We start from the raw sequence: 19,904 nt of genomic DNA on the forward strand, positions 1-19,904 counted from the left end.
GTATTTCTTCTTCTGGTAGGTGTCTGTTTAAGTCTTTTTCCCATTTTGTAATTGGGTTGGCTGTCTTTTTGTTGTTGAGTTGAATAATCTCTTTGTAAATTCTGGATACTAGACCCTTATCTGATATGTCATTTCCAAATATTGTCTCCCATTGTGTAGGCTGTCTTTCTACTTTCTTGATGAAGTTCTCTGATGCACAAAAGTGTTTAATTTTGAGAAGCTCCCATTTATTTATTTCCTTCTTCAGTGTTCTTGCTTTAGGTTTAAGGTCCATAAAACCACCTCCAGTTGTAAGATCCATAAGATATCTCCCAACATTTTCCTCTAACTGTTTTATGGTCTTAGACCTAATGTTTAGATCTTTGATCCATTTTGAGTTAACTTTTGTATAGGGTGTGAGAGATGGGTCTTCTTTCATTCTTTTGCATATGGATATCCAGTTCTCTAGGCACCATTTATTGATTTGATGCAAATCAAAACCACAATGAGATATCATCTCACACCCACCAGAATGGCCATTATCAACAAAACAGAAAATGACAAGTGCTGGAGAGGATGCGGAGAAAGAGGCACACTTATTCACTGTTGGTGGGAATGTCAAAGGGTGCAACCACTGTGGAAGACAGTTTGGCAGTTCCTCAAAAAGCTGAATATAGAATTGCCATACGACCCAGCAATACCATTGCTAGGTATCTACTCAAAGGACTTAAGGGCAAAGACACAAACGGACATTTGCACACCAATGTTTATAGCAGCGTTATTTACAATTGCAAAGAGATGGAAACAGCCAAAATCTCCATCAACAGAAGAGTGGCTAAACAAACTGTGGTATATACATACGATGGAATATTATGCAGCTTTAAGACAAGATAAACTTGTGAACCATGTAATAACATGGATGGACCTAGAGAATATTATGCTGAGTGAATCCAGCCAAAAACTAAAGGACAAATACTGTATGGTCCCACTGTTGTGAACGGACATTCGAGAATAAACTTGAAATATGTCATTGGTAACAGAGTTCAGCAGGAGTTAGAAACAGGGTAAGACAATGGGTAATTGAAGCTGAAGGGATACAGATTGTGCAACAGGACTAGATACAAAAACTCAAAAATGGACAGCACAATAATACCTAATTGTAAAGTAATCATGTTAAAATACTGAATGAAGCTGCATCTGAGCTATAGGGTTTTTTTTTGTTTTTGTTTGCTTGTTGGTTTGTTTGTTGTTGTTGTTTTTTACTATTACTACTACTTTTATTTCTTTTCTTTATATTAACATTTTATAGCTTTTTCTGTTGTGTTGCTAGTTCCTCTAAACTGATGCAAATGTACTAAGAAACAATGATCATGCATCTATGTGATGATGTTAAGAATTACTGAGTGCATATGTAGAATGGTATGATTTCTAAATGTTGTGTTAATTTCCTTTTTTTCTTTCCGTTAATAAAAAAAAAAAAAAAAAAAAAAAAAAAAAAAAATATTAGTGAATATTTATTGAGCACTATTGACTTCCTTGCACAGAGGCTTTCAGTGGCTTCCCACTGTCTGTCAAATTAAATGCCTTCTCTTCATCTCCACACTGAGTATTCTCCTAAGTATGAGTCCCAGCCCCACGCAGGAGCTGTGTACCAGCTCAGCTGACTTGTTCAAGCACATGCTCTGTGTAGCTCTACCTGAATGCTGTTTCCTCTGAATCGTCTCCTTCCCCAACCAAATCCCAGTTTCAGCCTTTGGAAATGTCATTCTAATCAACACCTTACTTACTTCAAGACCTTACTCCAAGAAACCTTACCTAATTCTCCCAACCAGATGCAATCTTTTGCTCCTTTTTTATTTAAAAATAAAGCATTTACCTCCCTTAGTCCATGACTCACTTTGTAACTATTGGTGCATTGTCTAATTCTCTTTCTTTCTCCAAGACTGTGAAGTTCTTGATGTCCTTCTGAACGTAAAAGGTAGTTTAGATCCTTATCACATTGAAATATATCTTAAACACATTACAATGTATTTTAAAGAATTGGTATCTAATATATAAATAAGTAAGTAATCAAAAATTTAGATGTCTGTCAGGACCACAGAGGAGATATCCCGGAGACACTTTAGATTAAATTCTAGGTTAGAAAAAAAGGAGAGCACTCTTTAGATTAAGTGACTTTAGAGAAAGTGCTGCCAAGGACCCAGGATTTTAAATTGGTTTAGGAAAATTAGCAAAAAAGATCTAGTGAAGTGGCATGGTGTGAACTAAAATAGAGGTGGGAAGTACAGGGTACTAACAAGGGCTAGACAGGAAATATTTGTCATATATATTTTTTATATAGTGGGAGAATGTTTTTATAATTTGAAAATTATTTTGTGGATAGTACATTTGTCTTCAAAAACTGTAACTTAGATACTATAATCCTTCAAGGCCTTTTGGGATGACCTCTTTACTTTTCTCCTTTATTGGTCTGTATGATCAGAAATGGGGGAACTGTTGTTATACAGTCAAATTCCTGTCAAGTCTGACCAGTTCTTTAAGAAATAAACATGGTGACTGACTGTGCCTTTTATGCAAAATAAGCCACTGAGAGATGAGCACTTGATCACACAGCCCAAACTTAAATACAGGGGTTTTTTGTCCATATTCAGAGCTCTTCCTGCCATGTCAAGGTTTCTGGTGAACCAGCTCAGCAGAAGAAAGCACCCTGGGCCTGCATATTCGATGTCTATTACGCAGAGAGCAGTAGTCATTCAAAATCACAACTGGCATATTGAAGCAAATTATTTTAAGTTGTGTGATAGCATTGATTAGAAGGTGTTCTGAAAAAATTTACCTAGAAGTGGAATTAAAAGTAGATGTTACATTAGTGGAAATGTCTTTGACAAAATGAATAAAACTAAAAAAATGAAGCCCTTTTAGATACAAGTTTAGGAAAAAGCTAAGTAGTTGGTACTTGAAATTGCATAAAGACAGGAGAAAAGTGGTTTCTCCATAGTCTCTACCAGTAACCACTGGCCAAGTCTTCAAAAGATAGGGTAGGATGCCACTTTCAAGAAGCCATCTTTGACATGTTTCCATTGTACTTTGATATCACTTGGATTTTCAATTAAATCAATATTTCTAGAATGTCAACTATGCATCTGGGAATATACTAGAGACAAAAACATTGTTCTCTTACTGTTGTGAGAGGGAAATATATCAGGCAACTCATCTATTCAGGTCCACCTGGCCACGCTTCTTTTAGGGTCTTAAGCTACTTGTTCTGCCACAAAACAAGGAGGAACTCTACGCCAGCCACTCAGCGATGAGTTAAGTAAATATATCAGGGAGGCATTGCATAGATATGCTGAGCTCTTTTATTTGACTACCCTGTCTGTGTTATATGATTGTGCCATACATCTTTTCCAATGACTTCAACATATCCCCACCTGTGCACCCGAACTTAAGCATCCTCTTTGGTTCTTCTGTGCTAACCAGAGTGCACACTGTAGACACTAAGTTCAGACAAATTAGGGCCCCCAAAGAGAGAAAGCATTTGATTAATAAGTTAATTAAGACATTATCCTAGACATTATCCAACAAAGAGGAAGGAGAACTTCAGGTAGAGAGAACACAGGTACAGAGGCCTTGGGGCAGGAAAGACCTAAGTGCATCTGAGAAACTGGAAATAGCCGGTGTATCAGGAAGAGATGTAGTGTGGAAATGCGTAGAAGGGGAGATAGGAAGGGGCTGTAAGCCGTGGTGAAGATTTTACATTTCATCCCAAGTGTGGTGGAATCCAATGAACAAATTTCAGCAGGTAGAAAAATGATCTAGTTTGAAACATACTACTGAAGAAAATACATTTTGCACATCTTTTTTTAATCTTCATTAACTTGAAGGGGTTCTTACCTATTATATGCAGTGTGATGCTTTTCTTTAAAGTTGTGGATGAGGTTTCCAAGGTAGTCTCTAGGGAAAATCCTGCTTAAATTAGTTGGTACTTAATCATGACTTAGCATTTTTAGACTACCATTATTGTCAGGACAATTCTTGTGTCATATTTTGTCCCTTATTTTATAGTGATTGCATTTTTATTTCAGGGATATAGCATTGCAGTTGACAGACTTCTTTTCATATTTGTTATTCCATTTTTGGTCCAGGACATTGGAAAGACCTATGGTATAGATATAACTGTTTAAAGTAAATGGGCCTTTAGTGGAAGATTTTAGTGGAGAAAACTGAACCTAAGTTTATATTTTTCCTGTATTAGAAAATTCAGGGAGTAAAATAATGTTTTCAAGTTTTCTCTCAAGTAATAAACATGATTTTTTCCCTGTGATTCCTATCTAATTAATTCTAAAGCAACACTTATATCTGAAAGCCTTCCGCAGCAACCTCATTCCCACGTAGAATTCACTCTTGGCAGAAAAAGGATATGCTGCTGAAATTTTTTGCATATTAAAAAGAAAAAACTATCTCACAAGGAGAAAGCACAGACTAAACTTTATCTCATTACGACAAAGTCCAGATACGTTGTTTACTAGTGATTGAAAATCAGTGCCCTATTGTTTTGAGAAATATATAATTCACAGCAGACACAAGAAACAAGGAACGCCTTCATTAATTTGTCTAAACCAGTAATTTAAGTGCAAGCTTTTATTTTCAAATGGACAGTTTTAGCAAGTCAATAATTAGTTTAGAATGATGCAAACGCTTAATAGGGAAAATTCTCGGCTCTAGTAAAAGTTCATTTTTTGCATTGTTCTTACAAGACAAAATAATCGTTGAATGAATGAATAACGAGTGAGTGAATGAAGTTAGAAGTCTGAATTGTAATTATTTATTCTCACTGGTTTGCTGGACAGTTTGCAGAATCCGGCTACTATAGTTGGGCAAGTTTAGGGTCACAATTTGGGAATTGATGGTTTCTTTGTTGCAACTTTGTTGAATGGGGAATAGATTCATTTACTCTGCGATCCAGAATGCCTTTCCATAAAATTTTCTGAAGAGAGTTTCTTCTGATTACTCTAATAGTTATGGTCACCCAGGTAAATGGTTTTGATTGTAAGTATAGGATGCTTTGTTTCAATTTGCATATATTTACTGATATAAATTTTCTTCCTGGTCTTTGGAAACAAGGTTGTATCCTCTCCACTGTAGCATTTTATATAGGGAGCAAAAACCAAAAAAAAAAAAAAGCTACATTTGGACTATTTTTAATAAGAAAATCACGTCCCAATTGAAATTAGCTACTTTAATCCTAATCTAAATATACCATTTTACAGGTAAAGGAATTGAGGCCTAAGGGTAGAACTGGATACTTTGAATTATGAAGAAAGAGCAGAATGCAGAGAATTAATAGTGCTACTTCTCTTAAATATAAATGAGAATTTTTTAAAAATGTATTTGATAGGTGTCTCAATGTACAAAAAATGATCTCTATTCTGTGCTTTGCACAGTGAATTTACATGTGCTTTATTCCATGCAGCCTATGTTAAGAAATTTGAAGGGCAGTACAAATCCTGGCATTATTTCTTCAGTATACTTATATTTGTCTTTTAAGGATGCCACAGGCTTCATCATGTACATTCATGTCTTATTCTTCTGATGTCAAAAATATACAAAAAGTTCATCTCTACTTGTATTGCATCATGTCCAATTTTTTATATACTTTGGGAGATTGTATTTGGTATTTATTTGAAAATTAATTGTTAGCATAATATGTAATGAGCACTTAGGAAATATAAAAGGTGGGTTCTTTTCCTAGGACATAATTAACTAAATCCTTTAGATGCCTAAGTGTTTTCTTATTAACTTTTTCTCTAATATTACTATTTAAGAATCATTCATGGAATGGGATTAGAAAAAATGTGAGTTGTCATACCCATACTTGTTTAGGTGAAAATATGACCAATTCGCAAATTTATTAACCTTGGAATTTATTAGAGTATCTGATATTTCCTAGAACCAGGAGTAGAAACTATTTTATGTCCTTTAAGATAATGTTTCTTACTTTCTATTTGTCAAAAGTTGCCTTTGTCGTCTGAACACGACTTCTTGAGACACTCAAACAACAGACACAAATTATTCCACTTTCCTTCTCTTTCCTCCCTTCTCTGTACTCAGCCTTCTGCCTTCCCTGAGCCTGATGTCCTGAACTCATGGACTCTGCCATAAATCAGCGCATATGGTAGGTGCTTAGGGTCTCAATTCCTTTACCTGTAAAATGGTATATTTAGATTAGGATTAAAATAGCTAAATGTAAAGTACATTAGTTAAAATGAATCACATAGGGTGGGCAACCATGGTTCAGTGGCAGAGTTCTCACCTGCCATGCTGAAGACTGGAGTTTGTTTCCCGGGGCCTGCCCACGTGAAAAAAAAAAAAAAAGCCTCACATAAAGCACATAGACAGTATTGGCACACAGCATCATCACCATAATTATTATTATATTATTATTGTTATTATTATACTCTGTTAATTTAAATGCCTATGTAACGTAGAGATGTTTCCCCTTTGGGAAAAGAAAATACAGGTCTTTTCTCCTTTTTTTCTCATCACAGAGACTTCATAAGTATTCCCACGGCCCCCTTGAAATCATGCATCAGATACCTTCATGTGATAAATGAGAAAAATGAGATTTAGAGAGTTGCAATATTGTACTCATGATCACATAGCCAGTTATTGGGCAGCAGATCCTGCATCCAAGTGTTCTGATGTTTACAGGGTCAGCACGTGCCCTTTGTATAATGGAGTCTCTCCTTTCCTATAGCTCCCCAAGTTGGGAAAGAAAAAATCTTTCAGGATTATATCTTTGTATTTAACCTAAACAGGTTATTTCCTAGAACTCTTACCTTAAAGGCTGATTGCTTTACAATGAAGTCAGAAAACGTGTGCTGCTCTGGAAGCTGCAGACATGCTCATTCCAGGTCCCTGAAGCATGGACAGTCATAGAGACAGGGACAGCTTTGTGGGAGTGACACCTGAGCACAGTGCTTGGGTTAAGGCTCTGCTGTTGTCATCTTGAAATCCTCAATAGTTTTGATCAGGGGGTCCCTGATTTTCATTTTGTCCTATCCCCCACAAGTTATGCAACCAATCCTTCAGAGTAGTGGGTCTTTGTGTAAATCACTGGGAACTCAGGGAATCTTAGATCTGATTTTGCATTGGTGGAACTGAGACCATTTTAATAGCAAAACTCGGGACAATAAATTCCCCAGTTGGCAATACAGAATAGAACTGTATTTTCTTTAGAGTAGTGTTCTGTATTTTATGTAAGAAGGGGGTTCATTTGCTTTGATAGGCAACAAAGAGAAACGGTCTGCTCTGTGACAGCTGCGACCTTAGGTTAGAGAAGAGGACACTGATACCTTGAATGGTATATATTTAACCGTCACTAAATCTTCCCCAGCTCTGTTTAAAGTGATTTCATTTTGTTTTTTAAATAAGAAATACAGTTTTATATATAAAAATATAGTTAGCTGCATTTTACTAGAACCTGTGCTAGAGAAAAATAGCTTTACTGTCATGATAACCACTTTTTATTTTAACTTGTTATTTTGAAATCATTTCAAATTTACGGGGCAGTTGCAAAAAGAATACAAGCCTCATACAGGGAACTCAAACCTACCCCTGTCCCCCAGATACCCCAATCCACCAATTTTAACATTTTGCGACCTTTCTGGCATCATTCTATCATCTATTTATCTGTTTGTCTATCTATTTCCCAAACATTTGAGAGCAGGTTGCACACATCACACTCCCTAAATACATAATACTTCCGTGTACATTTGTTATGAACAAGGATATTCACTAATGTAATCATCTCAGGTGCAGTTAGCAAGCTAATTTAACTTTGCTATAAGCATTACATTATATAATCCAATTTTTCCAATGTCCCAATAATATTGTTTTGAGGCTTTTCTCCTCTCTTCTTCAACCCCACCTAGTATCATGTAATTATATTTAATTGTCATTATTTCTTCAGTTTCTCTTCTGTTCTTTTTGTTAAAATTGTGGAAGCATATATACAACATAAATCTTTCCATTCTAACCCGCCCCCAGCATATCATTCAATGGGGTTAATTACACTCACCACCATCCATTACTTTAGCTTTGCTTTCACCCCAAACAGAAACCCCACATTTATTTTACACTAGCTCCCCATTGTCCCTGACCACCCTTAGCAATTTGTGTTCTTTTTTCTGTTTCTATGAATTTGCATAGTCTCTGATACTTTCTTTGTGGTTACCACAGGCTTTAAATTAAACATCCTAAATCTATAGCAGGTTTGTTTGCTTTGATACCAACTTAATGACTTCAATAGCATACATAAATTATGATCCTCTAACCCTCAGTTCCCCCACCTTTATGTAGTTCTTGTCACAAATTACTTATTTATACATTATAAGTCCAAAACCATTGATTTACCATTACATTTTATGCATTTATCTTTTAGATCTTGTAGGAAGAATAAAGCGGAGCTGCAAATAAAAAATGCAGCAGTACTGGTATTTATATTTACCCATGTCCTTGTCTTTACTGATCATTATTTCTTCACATGGCTACAGTCAATTTTCTGATGTTCTTCCTTTCAACCTGCAGACCTTCCTTTTAGCATTTCTTCTAAGGTGGCAATAAACTCCCTTAGCTTTTGCTTACCTGAGAATGTCTTAATTGCTCCCTCAATTTTGAAAGACAGTTTTGCAGGATGCAGAATTCTTGGCTGGCAATTTTTTTTTTTTTTTGCTTTCAGCATTTTAAATATGTCTTCCCACTGTTTCTCGCCTCCTTTCTGATGAGAATTTGGCACTAAATCATGTTGAAGCCCCCTTGTACATGACACATTGCTTCTCTCTTATGACTTTCAGAATTCCCTCTTTACTTTGGCATTTGACTGTTGGATTATAACACGGAGTGGTGTGGGTATATTTGAGTTTATCCTATTTGGAGTTCATTGAGGATCTTGGATGTGTTTTCATGTTTGTTTGTTTGTTTGTTTTCATTAAATTTGGGACATTTTAAACCATTATCTCTTTGAGTGTTCTCTCTGTACCTTTCTCCTTCTTTTCCATAATGTGTATATTGGTTAGGCTTGTTGGGGTCCCACAGATTCCTCAAGCTTGAGTCACTTTTTTCATTCTTTCCTCTTTATACTCCTCATCCTGGATAATTTTGATTGTCTTATCTTCAAGTTTACTGATTCCTTCTTCTGCCAATTCCAGTTTGCTGTTGAACTCCTCTTAGGAATTTTTCATTTCTGTTACTGTGGTCTTTAGTTATATTTGGTTCCTTTTCTTAATTCGCAGCTCTCTATGTTCTCTTTGTGTTCATCTGTCATTTTCCTTTTGTTCTTCGTGTGTGTTTTCCTTTAGCTGTTTGAGCATATTTAAGATCACTTTTTTAAAAGTCCTTGGAATGCCCCAGGTCGGATTCTCTGGTTTTTGGTTTCTAATGCGTTAATCTAATGTTTCTAATGCTACTTTGCCTGTGCCATCACTTCCTGTTTCTTAGTATGCTTTGTAATCTCTTGTTGCAACCTGGAAATTTTGATATTTTATCACATTAACACTGGAATTTAGACTCTGAGGTGTTTCTTAAGCTTGTATCCAGAAATTGTTATGGCAGAACTTTCTGGAATGCCAGGAGTTACCAAAAAAGAGAAAAAAAGGAACAAGAAACAAAAGAAAACATCTTTCCAGGTTTCTGAACAGTGGCCTGTGTGAGTGCTATCCTTTAGGGCTTATTGATGTGAGTTTGAATAGGGCCTTCTTGATCCCTTCTGTATATATCTCATTTAGGGCTTGCACCTAAGAATTCCCCAATTACAAGGAAACAAATGTTCCCTCTTCCCAGAAAACAATTTCCCCATGGTTCCAGGTACTGCACTGTAGTCCTACAGCCAGCAATCACTTGCCTCAGGCAACACACCTTGACTGTTTTCCCACAACAATGAGCTCAATGAGCTGACTTCTCTATGTGAGGCAAGTTTTTAAACAGTGAATCCTTCAGCCCGCTGCCACATAAATAGGGGGTCGGTGATACATGTGTCCAGCATGTGCACAAGTTTCTCTGCTTCTTCTGGAACCAGGACCAGGGATCCACATTGGGAGAATGGATGGGCTCCATGCTCAGCCAGTGAGCGGATTGGGAAGAGGCCAGCCAGGGCACCACGAGATCCTACCGCTTTTAAGTGGCCTTTTACGTGATTTGGCACTCTCCTTTTTAGTGTAATATTTAACTGTTTTCTAGAGCTTTTAGAAAGATGTTTCTAAAACGTCTTTTTGCTGGCTGTTCAAAGTTTCTGTAGGAGGATGAGACTCTGCAACTCTTACACTGACATCTAAACCCAGGGGAAGCCAACAGCCGTTTTGACCATTCAGCTGGACTGGTGGTTCTATGGGGAAAAGTAAGGTAGTCACTGAAAAAATTACAGAACTATATTGTTTCAAGACAAATAACTGGATATGATTGGTATGTCCTCATGTCCACTTTCATACAGAGGTAAAGACAGGTTTGATTAAATGCTCTGCTCACCAAGAAGTATGCCTCCGGACCGTTTATCTCCAGGATGAATAGAAAGGTTGAAGCAGCAGACTGGTGAGACATGGGGAGCTCATTTTGAATCTTTGCCCTTTGAATTAATTCTAGTTGACCTACTTGAGCAATGATTGGGGGCTTTTTTATTCAGTCTGTCCATATCTATCCCCTGATGAATATGGGCTTGTTATTTTTTAATGAAACCATTTTCACAGCCTGTTGTGTTAGGTGTCAGGGATATAGGAGAGTGAGGGGTCTTTTTTGTTGTTGTTCTTTTCCCTTTTTCCTTCAATTCTTCATGTGCTGTTTGTGCTGCTTATTGCTTCTAACCAGAAGCCTGCAACAGAGCACACTTTCTAACAAACAGTGGGATAATACTAACAAAGGATAAAAACTACCCCAGATGATGACAAATGAGAACAAATGCAAATACCTTTTCATAGCAGATGCCAAAATTGTGACTGAATATTTTTTTCATCCCTTATGATTTGTGTAAAGAAACATGTTGGAAGTTACTTGTCCCAGAATTGAACTTTTTTGCTCCTGCTTATATTTATCTCTCAAGATCAGTAGAAAAAATATTACTTTATTTCCTTTGCTGTTAAAGTAAATTCTGTAAATTTACCGCAATTTTATCCTTATTTAGTAACTGTAGCTAAAGATCAATCCTCGTTTGACCAATATGAGTTTACCAATTAGGAATGTTTTATTTGTAATAAAAGGAGGGTCTGATTGCAAAATTAGTGACCCCCAATTTATAACTCCTTTCAAAAATTGCTTTAGTGGGATTAAAGATGCTTCCACAAATTATTTATAGAAGTTTAGAAATGGGCAGAAGACTCAGTGTCAGTTAGAATGCAGCTGGGCACAGAAGTGAAGCTTAATAGCTCTTATAATAAAACAATACTACAGAAAATAGTATTTTTATCTCCCAGTTTCCATATGAGCATAATACAATAAAAACACAACTAAGGGCAATGCTTTAACATTGCACGGTATGGGCTCTACGGACAAGATGTCCTTGGCTATAGATATATACATTTGCAATTTTTTTTTTTTGGCATAGGCGGAGCACCAGGAATCGAACCTGGGTCTCAGGCATGACAGGCGGGAACTCTCCCTGCTGAGCCACCGTGACCTGCTCATGCAACTGTTTTTCTCTTTCTTAATAAAACTCTCAGAAAACAGATCTTCAAGACTTTAATCTAGTCCATATTCAAAACTGTCAAGGGTTCATCTCTAAAGTAGTAATAAGCTATCTTTAAAAAGCAGATTGTATAGGAATTTCTTTTTGAGTTCTGTTTTTTTTTTTAATGTGTAATTGATGGAACAGCTGGCTAAAATAAAACATGAGAAAAATATCCACTTTAGATTTTTAATTCAAAATGAATAAATGACCACAGGAAGAAAGTATCAGCATGCTGAATAGTCTCCACATAAACCAGGTAAAATTACATTCATGTCTATATTTCAAGGGAGGTGGTAGATAATCAGGCCATAGAAGTATTATCTTCATTCAATATTTAAATGTAACAAAATTAAATATTTTGAAATGCTGAAGGTACTAGGTACAACTTCCAAACCTAGTCTTGGGTGCTAGCTGGAAGAACTCTAACTTAAAAAATATTCCAGGTGAGCCTCAGGATGTAGTAAATGTCCTGTGGGGTTATTGCCCCAACCCCTATCATGTGTGTTCTAAGAATCTGCAAGGAAGTGTCTTTTGCCTCCTTTCTAGATCTTTCCCACTTGATACTTTCTATAGTGCCTACAGTTGGCTAGTACTATAGGTCACAAAAGCACAATCTTGAAAAATTCAAGTTACTTACACTCACCTTTTTATGCTTTGCCTTTGACTTCTATGAAATAACTTCTAATTTATTGGAAGGGAGTTAACAGTGCAGTCAACAGGCATGACTTTAAGATTCCCTCTGAACCACATTAGTCTTCCATCTGTCCTACTCCACCTAGCATTTTATCATGAAGTGAAACATAATATAAGAACAGTATAATAAATCTGAACCAATAACTTCCTATGTTTCCCCAAGGGTAGAAATCCTTTCTGCTTCTTTTCTTTGGTTTCCAGCTTAAAGAATCTCCTTGTGGACATCCAATACTCTGCAGGCTGATCTGAAGGAGTTTCCTGGGGGAATGTGAGATGTATATATCTTAATTACAGTCTCCTGGGAGATCTTCTTTACTTTTAGATAGCCACTATTAAATCATTATGGTCTCAGTCCTTTTGAACCAAAAATGTGTTTTAGCTGAATTTGTTTATCAAATATTTCATAATTTAAATTTCTTTTATTTTCTTTCTTAAGAAATTTTTAAGGACGTTCTGTGACAAGATTTCAATAGTAGAATAGACTGTAGAAAAAAGTGTTTCAATAATTTAAACCTTCTTAAAAATTACTTGGCCAATTATTTAAATTATGCAAAAAAGTATGTCTCTTTAGACTAATTAATGACTGATCATTTTAACTGGAATGCTTTCTCTTAGTCTAAAAATGTTATCATTATATAATTATTTTCTATTGACTCACCAAAAAATGCTAGAAATAACTATATAATTATTCAGTCATGAACCAGGTTTCTGGAGGGAATAGTGTCTCTGGTTGAAAATTGGGTCAGTTTTGAAGTTATGTTAATTTCTCTAGGTCTCAAAGATGCATTTCTATAAAGAATATTTATTGGGGATTTTTCAACCTATATTAAAATATTTTTAGTGCCTATTAAACAGTACATTTTTCCCCCATGAAAGAATATGTCTCACTTCATAGGTTGTATAACATGATAGTTCAAACAGATTAAGTGATTTGTCATCATAAAAATAGTATGAATGCATGTACTAAATAGATAGGCTCACTGAGTTCTAAGAGTTTATGTATAAAATAAATGATGTTAACAAGGAAAGAAAAAGAAAGTGCAAGAGATATTAGAAAGAAATGACAGATGTCATATTGCCTAGCTGATCTCTTGTAAATTATTTAATATATAAAATTGTTTGATGTAATCCTTGTGATTGTCAGAAAATGTCAATGAGTATAATATACTTGAAAACATTTAGATTCGGTATAGTCTTAGGTTCCAAAAACGTAAGTTCTAAAAACATACCAGTTTGGAGGACATTTAGCCTTTCTGAGTCTTAGATTTCTCTTCAGTAGAAGGGTACTAAGAAGCCTGTAACCAGGTGAATTAAACTTATGAAAGTGCTATAAAAAATGTAAAACCTTATGTGTTAGCTTCAGAGAATTCATTTAGAATCACCAACTTGCAGAGCTAGAAGAAACCTTTAGGATCACGAGCCTCTGGTCTCCATTTGGAAAATAAGGGAACAGGCCCAGTAAGGTTATGGCAGTTTTCCAGGTCATGCGTGATTTTGATCCAACTTTCTTAGCTCACTTCAGACCTCTTGTTTACTTGCATATTCATTTATTGGTTTCACTGGGTTTTATTTACCTTTAGAATGTAGTCTGAAGGAAAGAACTCCATTGGGTCATTATGAAGTATAGGATTATACAATTGTAGTTCTTTTTGCAAATGTAGAAGCCAGTAATGAGAAGGTGGTAAAGATTTTTTCAATTGCAAGCTCCCCTATTTAGTAATTCTAGGGAGTGTGTCGGTTTTTGAACATGGTAGAAATGTTTGTTACACCGTTGGCTGGTTAGTTTCAAGCTTAACCAAAAATCCTGGCTTTAACCCATTAGTGGTGTCTGGAGAAATAGAGTTAGATGTCCCATAGAGTCTCCCAGCTTCCCTTTTATTCTCTTGCTGAATCTACCTAACAATGACTCAGAATACTTTTTACTGCTAACAATTACAGTGGAGTTTATGATTGAGAAGTAACGTCATTCCAATAAGTTTGACGTCATTCCAATAACGTCATTTCACTTTTAAAGAATTAACAAGACAAGTAATATATTCAAAATTTTACCACCTAGAATAGCACTGTCCAATAGAGTTCTAGTGGGCAGTACATATGAAATTTTAAATGTTCTTACTTTCTTATTAAGAATGTAAAAAAAAAAAAAGCAGGTGAAATTAATTTTGATACCCTATTATTTTTATCTCAATATATCTAAAAATATCATTTCAACATGTAGTCAATATTTTAAAACTACTAATGTGATATTTTACGTTCTTTTTTGTACTGTCTTCAACATCTCATGTGAATTTTATAGTCACAGCACATCTCAATTAGGATGCCAAATTTTCATAAGAAATACATGATCTTTATTTGATTTAATAAAATTTGCATTTGAAAAAGTAGATTTGCATACCCCAGTTTTTTCCAGAGATACTTAAAAACTTTCCAACAATTGAACTGTCAGTTTTGAATTTAAATTTTAAGTTAAATAATTTAAATTCAAATTTAGAGATTCAATTCCTCAGTCTTATTAGCCATATTTCAAGTGCACAGTACCCACAGATAGCTAGTGGATAGCACAGTTCTACTCTGCAATGGACTTGTTTTTAGGTTATCTCTATTTGTGTGGGAGAGAGACTAGAATCCATCTATCTGATATTATTTCATTGATTAATGCTTTACTTTGTAAAACAAATATCTTCCTCTTACCTTCTGTAGTAAATATGTAGATTTTCTATTTCATACTCTACTCTCACATCCATTATTAGGACTCATGGGAAGATAAATGTGAGGGTATTACTTTAACTGTAATTGTTAGTACTGGAATTGACCACGTTTCCTCTCCAACAGCCTTATATGCTTTGTGGGTTTGCATGGATGTCATGCCCTGCTTTATAAATACTGCCAATATAACTGCTTTGTTTCACTTGATTAGTCTAGAATGCTTAGGGACAATTGTATTGAATAGTAACAGGCTTATGAAATTACCAACTGGGAAATCCATAGGATATGTTTGGAGTGCCATTTTTGCAGCATTTCCTATATCTGGCAAAGAGTTTTTGAAAGAATGTTCAACTGGTCAATGTGTACTTACTGGCAGATGATATAAATACTTCTATATATAGTATATAAACTTATTAATTTCCATTACTTTTTTTTTTGAGGCTGAAGTCAGTCTTTATTGTTGAAGGGGGAAGGGCTCCATTAATTTTTAAAACGTTGTTCTGGGGCCATATAGGGAAGTTCTGTAGTACAGCAGTTAAGAGCACAGCACTGGAGTCAGATTAGCTGTGTTTGTATCTTGATTTCACCATTGATAAATTTTGTGGATTTGAGCAAAGTTACTTCACTTTTCGCAGCCTGCATTACCTCATCATAGACTGGAGAAAAGTACAACCTACTTCATAGCATTGTTGGAGAATTAAATGAGCAAATGTTCTGAGTCCTTTCCCTGGCCGAGAGTAAGTGATCCAAAGGTGAATTATTACTTTACAGGACTGCTAGAACTTTACGTCATTACACTTTATCTCCCAAAGTTGAGGAAGAGGGAAAACGAATGCTATCCATGACCAAAGTGAATTAAGAAGAGTAAAGAGTCAAAGTCCTCATCTTCAGATTTTTGAGTTTTTGTTTGTTTTAATTTAGTGTGCAAGGTCTTTCTGTCAGGAAGCAAAAGGAATCCATCAGTTTCACTGAGAGAATTCTGTTTTTCTTCTGTCTTTGAAAGTGGCTACTTTTGCATCTGTTTTGAAACATGAATTTGTAAACAGATTCTCTAAAACTAATTTATGAGTAATAGATCAAACTTTTAATCAAGGTATGGTTTTATGTTCTGAAAATTATAGCAAAGGTAAACATCATGAAGTACATTTACTAGTTTTATATAGTGCCAGATTGGTAAATTACTGTACTTTTTTTCTGTCCTATTATTGTTATTGTTGCTTGTTTTTTGAATTTACATCATCGTTCGTGCTCCTGGTCTCCTATTTCTCAGAACCCTTTTCTCTGTTACTATTATTAATGTGGCATGTATAATGTTTATGGTGTTTACATAAAAATAGATCATCTCTGCTACGTGGTTTTCAATGTTAAAGCCAATGTGCTTCGTCATTGAATATAAAAAATATCCCTCTGGAACAAATGTAGAACTATTCATCTCTTAAACAGAATTCTTATGGGTTTTGCTTATCTGCCTAACAGCCTTAAATACATAGCTTAGAAATTATCCCCAGACTTTTTTGGCGCAGTCCATCGTTTAGGCATTTCCACCGGAGAGCATACTCCTTGAGATAATTGAGTTATTACAAGTAAAAACATTTTAGCAAGGGGCTCTACTTCAGCTAAAGGGAAAAATCTTCTCTGTCTTGATATTTAAAATGCATTATCACAGGCAAAAAATCCTCCTTTTTTATTTGGCAAAGTTGCTTACAAAAGTTCATAGTTCAGCAATGGCTACAAAACAGTTTTAAGAGATGCTAGGCATATTAAAAAAAAGCAATTAATATTGAGTTGCTAACTTGTGGATGGAACTCCACCTTTCACTTCTTAAAAGTGGCTCTAGGTCAGAAAGTGGCATAAAATATGAAATGCCAGGGTATTTTATTTTGAGGGATAGCTGTTTATTCTTACAGATACTGTAGTCAAACAAACAGGGCACCATGTCGTATAAAACATGAATGCGTTTTCAAAATATTGTTTCCTTATGAGTTAGAATATGTATTTTTCCTTCCAGATTTTCAATTACTATTCTTTGAATATCAAATTTTGTTTATACGAAGATTGAAAGAGCAGTGTTGTTTAGATTAGTTTTAAACTACACTAAACTTTGCAGTCAACGCCCAAGACAACAATATATGCTGTGTTTTGTTGACATCTTGGGTGGATTTCTAACCTCAGGTTATGATCCATGCAAATGTCCATAACATCCACAAGAAGATCTTGATGGAGAAAACAATGCTTTTCTATATTAATTTAAGCATAAAGAGGAGCCCTGGTGGAAAGGGAGAAAAGCTCCAGTATCTGCCCTTCCCAGCAAAGGCAAGGATATGTCCATGTTGTCTTCTATTATCAACAGTCTTGCCCCAGACAGAGACAAGCAAATTACCAGTTCCTGCAGGAGTTTGTCTGTAGTGGTTTAGGAAGAGCATCATGGACAGTGATAGATAACCTGCACCTTGAAGGAAGAACAGGCATTTAATAGTGAAGAACAGGACTTCAGTGCAGTGAAGAACAAGCAGTGCAGTGATCAAACGCATTTGTGTTGAAACCCTGCAATTGGGCTGAGTGTGTTAAAAAGAAAGAAATATTATTTGAGTGGGTCAAAGGATCGGTATTGCAGTATAGGGTAAGATTAAGAAAATGTGAAGATGTGGCTGCTTGGGCAACAGTACATGCAGAAAATAGATCTGTGCATAACAGTTGTGTCAACGAAACTGACACAACATAGGGCTGAGCTAAGGGAGAACGAAGAAAGGGATAAGAGAAACTTTGGAAACATTACAAGGAGAGAAGTTGGAGGTCATGATGAATGATCAGAAACGATTTGAGAAAACTTCAGGATAGCTATCAGGGATAAAGGTGTTTTTTGTTTGTTTGTTTTCTTACCACCACCAGTAGAGAGAATGATAGCAGATGTTGTATGGAGAGGACTAAAGCTCTTTGATGTTTCAACTTTGTAGTAACCTGATTTGTCCCCTGAGTTACTTCTAGGTTTTGATTTATGTCGTCAGGCTATAACAGAGCCTGACTTTTCTCAGGTCATTACGACAGTATGGTTGAAAAGAAGAAATCTGGACATATCTGTGCTCAAAATGATATTTAATAAAAAAGAAGGATTGAGGTGGTGTTTGTGTAACTTGAAGATTCAGGGGGACTTCCAGTTGGCCATCCGCTGGCAGTTGTCATCACAGTGCTTGAGCTTTAGCCATTGGCCAGAACTGGCGATAGAATTTTAATAGTCATCAGCAAAAATAATACTTCTGCTATTTTTTTTTTATGTATTATTTTGTGAGTATAAAGATTTACAAGGTTCCTTTCACATCAGTTCTTAACTACTTTTTTGTTTCCATTTTCTGTTTTAAAAGTCATCTACATAATAGAAATAGAAATTTCCAGTACTTTTAAGTGTAGAACGCTGGAACAGTACCCTTAACTTTTAAATATTTTTTTCTATGAAGCATTATTGAAAATCATTTAGCTTTCATTCTTGCATGGTTTCTGATTATAAAATTTAATTTGAATGAAAAGAGAAGATTTTTACAAGAACAAAATGAAATTGAGCAGTTCAATTCTATGTTGTTCCATCTTTCTGCAAATTGTAACCTACAGGTTTTTTAAGAGGTTATGAACAATCCAACACAGGTACATGCAACAGGGACAAAATCATGTACCATTCAGTTGTATTTTCACAGAACATGTTTGCAGTACAATGAAGTCTTTATGAGCATGACTTTTTTTCTTTTGTAATTGAGAGTATACAAAGCACTAATTGAACTGATGACAGAAATAGGGAACACATTTTGTTCCAGTGGTTGGAGATGTCTCATCCTGGGAGAGCTTCCACTGCCATTCCCAGATATGTACTTCTGTTCCAGACCTCCCTCTGGCACAAATGCAGTGTGAGAGTGCTCATCTCCCTTCTCTCCTTTTTAACTCTATGCTATCCTTGCATTTTCCATCTAATTTGTAGGTAACACCGGTCTTCCGAGTCATGAACTCCATCCTTAACTTGTTCTTCTCTTCCATCACCCATAACGAATCAAACATTAATCTTCTCAATTCAGCACTCCAGGATCTTTTAAATTTTTTTCCCCTCTCCTCCAAAATTGCAATTTTGGTAGAGGTCCTTCATAATCTCTCATCAGATTTGTAAAACTCTTTTGCCTACTCATCCACTTTTCTGTCTTTTACCTCTCCCAGCCTCTTCCCCACACAGCCCTCAAAGTAAGCACTTTAAATAGAAACCTGGGCCTGTCATACTACCCAAAAAATTATTTAATGGCTTCCTGCTAGGATGTAATTCAGTTTGCTTGATTTGACTTGTCAGGTCCCTATCTGCGCTCCAGCCTTTATCCATTTTCATGCATGCATAGCCCGTTTCTTCATATCTGCTCTGCTTTGCCCCACTTCCATAAGGATGCATGTGTGTAGAGTACCCTTTACGCTTCTGTCCACCTAACCAGGTTGTCATTAAGTTTCTGCTACTTTTTCTCCTCTGCTCTCTTCCCCTTCAGGCACAATTTGTTCCCTTTGCTTTATACCTAAGTCTATCAGTCCTGTTTTTGCAATTATTTTTAGTCTTTCTCCATTAAGCTTTGATTTCCTCAGGAGAGGGACTGTCCATAAGCACTTTGCATTTGCAAGGCCAAGCACAGAATCTGATACATAATAGTTACTCAATAAATATTTCTTACCTGAAGTTGGATTAAGAAAGTAAGTAGAGCTGAGCTTAATGCTGTGATAATGTTCAGTTTTTTTCTTAGTGATATCATTAACAAGTTTTTACATAAAGCCTGTTGGAATGCATTTTTACATAAAA

At 35.7% G+C, this 19,904-nt stretch overlaps 1 protein-coding gene across 12 annotated transcripts in view; it reads left to right on the forward strand.

Annotated features, from left to right (window-relative positions):
* UNC5C (unc-5 netrin receptor C) overlaps positions 1-19,904 on the forward strand; it is a 381,478-nt gene that overhangs the window by 144,873 nt on the left and 216,701 nt on the right. For 2 of the 12 annotated variants that reach the window (XM_077142819.1, XM_077142822.1), the window contains one exon: positions 6,091-6,154. The exons of the other annotated variants lie outside the window; for them this stretch is intronic. The gene's annotated coding sequence lies outside the window, so the exon portion shown is untranslated. The remainder of the gene's footprint in view (positions 1-6,090; positions 6,155-19,904) is intronic. 12 annotated transcript variants of the gene reach the window in all.

Source organism: Tamandua tetradactyla, chromosome 24 (assembly GCF_023851605.1).
Source record: "Tamandua tetradactyla isolate mTamTet1 chromosome 24, mTamTet1.pri, whole genome shotgun sequence".
NCBI lineage: Eukaryota > Metazoa > Chordata > Mammalia > Pilosa > Myrmecophagidae > Tamandua > Tamandua tetradactyla.